We start from the raw sequence: 6,837 nt of genomic DNA, 5'->3' as shown, positions 1-6,837 counted from the left end.
GTGTCAAATCTTGATGTAGTTCAAGAGGGCTAGAAAAAGTGTCAAATTTGACTTTGCTTACTCCATCCCACTATCCCTTTTTATCAGAAGTGGTCCCTGAAACTACTGGGTAGTAAAGGATGCTGTATTAGTCTGTTCTCACACTGCTAATAAAGACATACCCAAGACTGGGTAATTTATAAAGGAAAGAGGTTGAATTGACTCACAGTTCCACATGGCTGGGGAGGGCTCCCAATCACAGCAGAAGGCAAATGAGGAGCAAAGTCACATCTTACATGGTGGCAGGCAAGAGAACTTGTGCAGGAAAACCCCCATTTATAAAACCATCAGATCTCGTGAGACTTATTCACTACCATGAGAAGAGTATGGGGGAAACTGACCCCATAATTCAATTATCTCCACCTGGCTATGCCCTTGACACGTGGGGCTTATTACAGTTGAAGGCGAGATTTGAGTGGGAACACAGTCAAACCATATCAGATGCCTTCTTGGGCTTTCAGCAAGAGTTGAACTGTCCATTGCTTAAGTCTAGTCCTGAGTGTATCACTTCTTCACTTACTTTCAAAGCTCCCTGGTTCTTTACTTGGCCATGTCCAGTCTACTGGTGATTCCATCAAAGGCATTCTTCATTTCTATTACAATGTCATTGATTTCTAGCATTTCCCTTTGATTATTTCTTAGAGTTGCCATCTCTCTGCTTACATTAACCATCTGTTTTCGCATATTATCTACTTTTTTCAGTAGAACTTTTAACATATTAATCAGTTACCACTCTAAATTCCGTTTCTGATTATTTCAACATATGTCATTTCTGAATTTGGTTTTGATGCTTGCTTTGTCTTTTCAGATTGTGTCTTTTTTTTCTTGCTTTTGGCATGCCATGTGACTTTTTTTTGAAAGCCTGACATGTTTGTATCAGGAATAGGAACTGAGGTAAACAGGCCTTTAGTGTGAGGACTTATGATAATCTAGCTAGGAATTGGGCTGTGCTTGCTGTTTGCCATCGCTACAGGTTTGAGGGCCTTCAAATTCCTCTAGTGTCCTTGTTTTGTCTCCTCTCTTGACTTTGAGCTTTCCCGTGCACACCTCATCAGAGAGAATTTGGTCTCCACAGCTCTTTAGCTATAATCTACTATTGTTATTCTGGAGCCCTGCTGGTGTGGTGCTAAGGTATAGGGGAGAGAAATTCTGTAATATAATTAGTGGCATTATGTCTCTTATCTGTGACTTTAACAATTATATTTCCATTGTATAGCCTTTATTTTCCCCTTAGATGAGAAAGAAAGGCTAGAGTGTACAGAAAGGTAAGGAATGCCCTTCCCATCCTTCCCCCAGCTGGGATAAGGCTCTGGTAGCCTTTTCCCTCATTGAGTAGGCCTTCGTTACGGAGAAGACTCTGGGCCTTTTTCACATTGGTTATTATTTCCCTCCCCCTGACAGAGCCATGAGGATATCTTTTTTAGATCTTCACTGTGAGAACCTGGTGAGGTTCTGAAGGTAAATCCAAGAAAGTATGGGTCTGCCCTAAGACTGTAGTCTCCAGGAGTTTCTTACTCTTATGCCAATCTACCGTCAGTCTCCAGTAAATCATCACTATTACCATTTAAGATTGTCTGCCAGTTTATTGATCCAGTAGCTTCTACTCCAGGTAAGCAGATCCTGGCTGTCACTTTCTGGATTCATCTCTCTCTTTTCAGATTTTGGATGGTGGCTTGCCTGTAACCTCAGTTCCTGATGGGTCTAAGAAAAATCATTGATTTTTCAGTTCTTTCAACTTTTTCTTTTAAGGACAGGAGTAACGACTTTCAAGCTCTTTTTATGTCAGAGCTGAAACCAGAAGTCTATATTACTTGTTTATGCAACATCCCTTTGATGTTTCTACTGGCATAGATCTAAGTCTATGAGAAACATGACATATTTCTCTCAGTGCATTACTCTTGCGGATAAAGGACATTTTAAAAAGAATTTGAAGTGGCTGTAGTTTATTCACAGTTACACATAAATCGGGTCTGATAACAGAGGGTTGAGAGTAAAACAATAACTTTGAAAAGTAGAGCAATTAAATGGATTCTAAACTCTTATGAGACCCTCAGAATATAGAAATATTCTTCCCTACCAAAATTACCCCTTCCCCATGAAATGCCATGTCAAACTCTCTTGATATGGGGCACAAGTTCATATAAACTAAATGTTTGAAAACAATTTTGAGTTCTATAAAACATCTCTCATTTTTCCAACTCTGATTCTTTGATCTGCCTCTGTAATTATTTTTAATACTGCCACACATATAATCAGTTTGCAAAAATTCTACGCATCTTGTAAGGGTCAGACCATATACTACTTCTGTTCACTTAGATTGAAACTTCTCCCACCTTATCTTTAATTATGGCAATGGTATGCTGGAGACAGTTCGTACTGGCTGAGAAGAGCTGAATGTGTGGATATATCTCCTCAATTCCACGTTCAGTGACATCACATTGGTACATGAAATCAGCTATGATGAGAGTATTTACACCATGGAAATTGGAAAACACTATAAGTCAGAACTTATTTTCCCCTGCAGAGCCAGCTGAACATTTAATATGCACCACTGTGTGTGTCTGTGTATGTAGACAGATATAGATAAATAGATAGAGAAGCAGAGAGACAGAGGCAAAGAGATACATTATAGTTGTTTACATACTTATGTCTTACTCTATTCTGTAGCTCCTTGTGTATAGTTGTACTGGGTAGGTGTTATTTTTTTCCTCTCAGGTGTCCATTCCCTCCTTTTAATTGAGAAGCATTGGTCCACTATTTCATTCCTGGTCATTTGGATGAGGCTTACTTCTCTCTTGGCTCCAGGGGCAGACATGAACTTGATAAAGTAGTATATTGGTTCCTTTCAGTCATAGTAATTGGTTTAAGAATAGTCACATAACATAAAATGAATCAATCACAGCCAATGGACACAAGCACTGGGGCTTAAGCTGGGACTCTTGGAAAAGCACTGACTTTTCACTGAGGTCCTAAGTTGGAACTGGTGGTGGCCATTTAGCCAACACAATGGTTGAACCAGTCTAAGAATAAAGTCAGTAAGGAGACAGAGGAAATTTCTGATAATTTTGATAGATCTATTTTTAAGTTGCATTCTTATTCAAGTATGTGAGCCAATATATACATAATTTTAATATCAATAGTTTGAATTGGGTTTCTGTCACTGGCAAGCAAAAGAGCCCTGACTAATGTAGTGAATAAAATACATTATAGTTAAAAAAATAATGATAACCCCACAGCAGCATAATGCCCAGTCTATGCAGAGGTCAACAATTATTTGTTTAATGAAAGAATGAATCTGATGTAAAATACAGATGCAAAGCTTGCTGTCAATGTGGTATATATTTATTTCTTCCCCAGAACCTTATTAAGTATTTGAATGGCTTGTTCATATCAGATTGCATTCATTTCTAAAGAGGAAGAAATTGTATCTTATTATATGAGCTTTACTCCCTCTGTGCTGTTTGACTTTTATTTGTTATTTAAATAAATAATTTCTTCAGATAAGTGAGATACAATAAGTACTACTGCCTTGGGCCTTTGAAGGCTAAGAATTCCATTCTTTAAAACATAAAATGATTTATAAAAATTAATCATTATTCAATGAATAAGCTATTCGGAAGTACTATTTAGACATAAAAGAGGACATTAATTTAGGATGACAAAACAATCCAAAATAAAGCACAGATTTTCAAAAGGTGACAAATACTATAACTACCAAAAAACATAGAGGAAAATAGAACGATTTTTTAAAATTAAGTAACTGCCTAAAAGTCTGTACAATAGTTTCCTTCCCTGTTTGCATACTCTTTGGTTGCCACTACATATAACAATTTTGTGATATCTTTTCTCTAAAGAAAAATAGATAATCCAGTCTTTTCTCTAGAATAATAATTCTTTTTGAGAATTGTTTGGAAGCCAAGGTTTTTCATTCATTAAACCAAACAAAACCCATGACTTTTGTTGGCTGGTATTGGCCTCTTCTGTGCCCTATCATTTTTTGGCTACATGTGCTTAACTTTTAAACACATTGAGGAGGAAACTGTTTCATGTTTTGCCCATAAGTGTTCAGCTCAGGGAGAGGCAAAGGTCCTTTTACTTTCCTCAGTAACTAATGGAAATTTGTTATTAAAAAACCAGAAGTGGCAGTGCATTTATTTCATTTTAGAAGTTTTTTGTACAATAAGGTGGGGATGCTGAGAGCAATTTTCTTTTCATTACTTTATATCAAGTAGATTCAGCCTGCTCTTCTGTATGCTTTCCGGTTTTAGTTACTTCACTGGCTAATTGGGTGGAAAGCTAACTTTCTCCTTACCGTTTTATTTTCTCTTTTCAGTGATCAATTGCTGATACAGAAAACAACAGAAGACCCTATTGGAAGAAATGCCACCCAGAGCTAGTCTACATGTTGCGCCTCAGTGTCATTTCATGCCCAGAGTACCAGTTCCAAGGAAAACCATGGAAACTGAGCCAGGTATTGGACTCAACATTGCATTATGTACTGCAATATTTTACCCCACAGCTAAATCAAGGGACAATGGAAGAGGCTACCTCTGGTTTTTTTTAACATGAATGGATGTTGAATTCTATTGAAAGCCTTTTCTGCATCTATTGAGATAATCATGTGGTTTTTGTCTTTAGTTTTGTTTATTTGATGAGTTACATTTATTGATTTGCATATGTTAAACCAAACTTGCATCCCAGGGATAAAGCCTACTTGATTGTGGTGAATTGTTAGCTTTTTGGTATGCTGTTGGATTCAGTTTGCTAATATTTTCTTGAGGATTTTTGCATCTGTGTTCATCAAGGATATTGGTCTAAAGTGTTTTGTGTGTGTGTGTGTGTGTGTGTGTGTGTGTGTGTGTGTGTGTGTCTGCCAGGTTTTGGTATCAGGATGATGCTGGTCTCATAGAATGAGTTGGGGAGGAGTTTCTCCTTGTCAATTTTTTGGAACAGTTTTAGTAGGAATGGTGCTAGCTCTTCTTTGTACATCTGCTAGAATTCAGCTATGAATCTGGCTGGTCAAGGGATTTTTTTTGTGGTTGTTGGTAGGCTATTTATTACTGATTCAACTTCAGAGCTTGTAATTAGACTGTTCGTGGGTTCAGGTTCTTCTTGATTCAGTCTTGGGAGGATGTATCCATTTCTTCTAGATTTTCTAGTTTGTGTGCATAGAGGTGTTCATAGTAGTCTGTTGGTTATTTGTATTTCTGTGGGGTCAGTGGTAACGTCCCCTTTGTCATTCCTAATTATGCTTACTTGGATGTTCTCTCTTTTCTTCTTTATTATTCTAGCTGTGGTCTATTTACCTTATTAATTTTTTCAAAGAATCAATTCTTGTCTTTGTTGATTTTTGGAATGGTTTTTAGCATCTCAATTTCCTTCAGTTCAGCTCTGATTTAGGTTATTTCTTGTCTTCTACTAGCTTTTGGGTTGGTTTGCCCTTGTTTATCTAGTTCTAATTGTGATGTTGTTCTAGTTGTGATGTAGTTCTAGTTGTGATGTTGTTAATAGAAATGTTGTTAATCTTTCTTTCTTATGTGGGTTTTTAGTGCTATAAATTTCCCTCTTAACACTGCCTTAGCTGTGTTCCAGAGATTCTGGTATGTTGTATCTCTGTTCTCATTTTCAAAATCAAGAAGTTTCAAGTAACTTTGTGATTTCTGCTTTAATTTGATTATTTGCCCAAAAGTCATTCAGGAGCAGGTTGTTTAATTACCATGTAAATGTATGGTTTTGAGTGATTTTCTTTGTATTGAATTCCATCTTTAGTGCACTGTGGTCTGAGAGTGTGGTTGGTATAATTTCGATTTTCATGAATTTACTGAGGAATGTTTTATGCTTGATTGTGTGGTCAATTTTGGAGTACATGCCATGTGGCCATGAGAAGAATGTATATTCTGTTGTTTTGGGGTAGAGAGTTCTGGAGATGTTTATTAGGTCCATTTGGTCAAGTGTTGAGTTCAAATCCTTAATAATTTTGTTCATTTTCTGCCTCGATGATCTGTTTAATACTCTCAGTGGGGTATTGAAGTCTCCCACTATTTTTGTGTGAGAGTTTAAGTCTTTTCATAGGTCTCTAAAAACTTGCTTTATGAATGTTGGGTCCTCCTGTGTTGGGTATATATATATTTACACATTCTGATGTGGAATGATGAAGGAATGTCAAGGTCAAGTTGCAGAAAAGCATGTGAGGTGAGATATTTTGGTGACCATCTTTGGAAAATATAACCTGTTATGAATAGTAATCAGGCTTATGAGTAACACCAGATTCAGAAAAATTATTTGTACTTAAGATAAAAGATAAAGGCACTTTGAGAAGGTAAGCTTCTACAGGAAAGATTCCTTATTTAATATGGTATCTGTCTACAACCTCATTTAAAGCCTATCTCCTTTTCTCCACTAAAAAAGGAAACTTTTTTACCAAGAGAAGAAACAAGGAAAAGGGTAAACTCACATTACTTTCTAAAACTAAGACCAATATAATATCAAGAATTCTTTTCGGCCAGGCGCGGTGGCTCACGCTTGTAATCCCAGCACTTTGGGAGGCCGAGGCGGGCGGATCATGAGGTCAGGAGATCGAGACCACGGTGAAACCCCGTCTCTACTAAAAATACAAAAAAAAAATTAGCCGGGCATGGTGGCGGGCTCCTGTAGTCCCAGCTACTCAGAGAGGCTGAGGCAGGAGAATGGCGTGAACCCGGGAGGCGGAGCTTGCAGTGAGCCGAGAATGCACCACTGCACTCCAGCCTGGGCGACAGAGCAAGACTCCGTCTCAAAAAAAAAAAAAAAAAAAAAAAG

At 37.5% G+C, this 6,837-nt stretch overlaps 1 long non-coding RNA gene across 1 annotated transcript in view; it reads left to right on the top strand.

Moving 5' to 3' along the window:
• The window catches only part of LOC131382382 (uncharacterized), a 52,346-nt gene extending 47,937 nt beyond the window's left edge, over positions 1–4,409 (top strand). The window contains exon 3 of the long non-coding RNA XR_009211815.1: positions 4,373–4,409. This is a non-coding gene — a long non-coding RNA (uncharacterized LOC131382382). The remainder of the gene's footprint in view (positions 1–4,372) is intronic.
• The last annotated feature ends 2,428 nt before the right edge of the window (positions 4,410–6,837 follow it).

The sequence above is a fragment of the Hylobates moloch genome, unplaced genomic scaffold (assembly GCF_009828535.3).
Source record: "Hylobates moloch isolate HMO894 unplaced genomic scaffold, HMol_V3 SCAFFOLD_23, whole genome shotgun sequence".
NCBI lineage: Eukaryota > Metazoa > Chordata > Mammalia > Primates > Hylobatidae > Hylobates > Hylobates moloch.
This window is presented reverse-complemented; position numbering and strand designations above follow the sequence as displayed.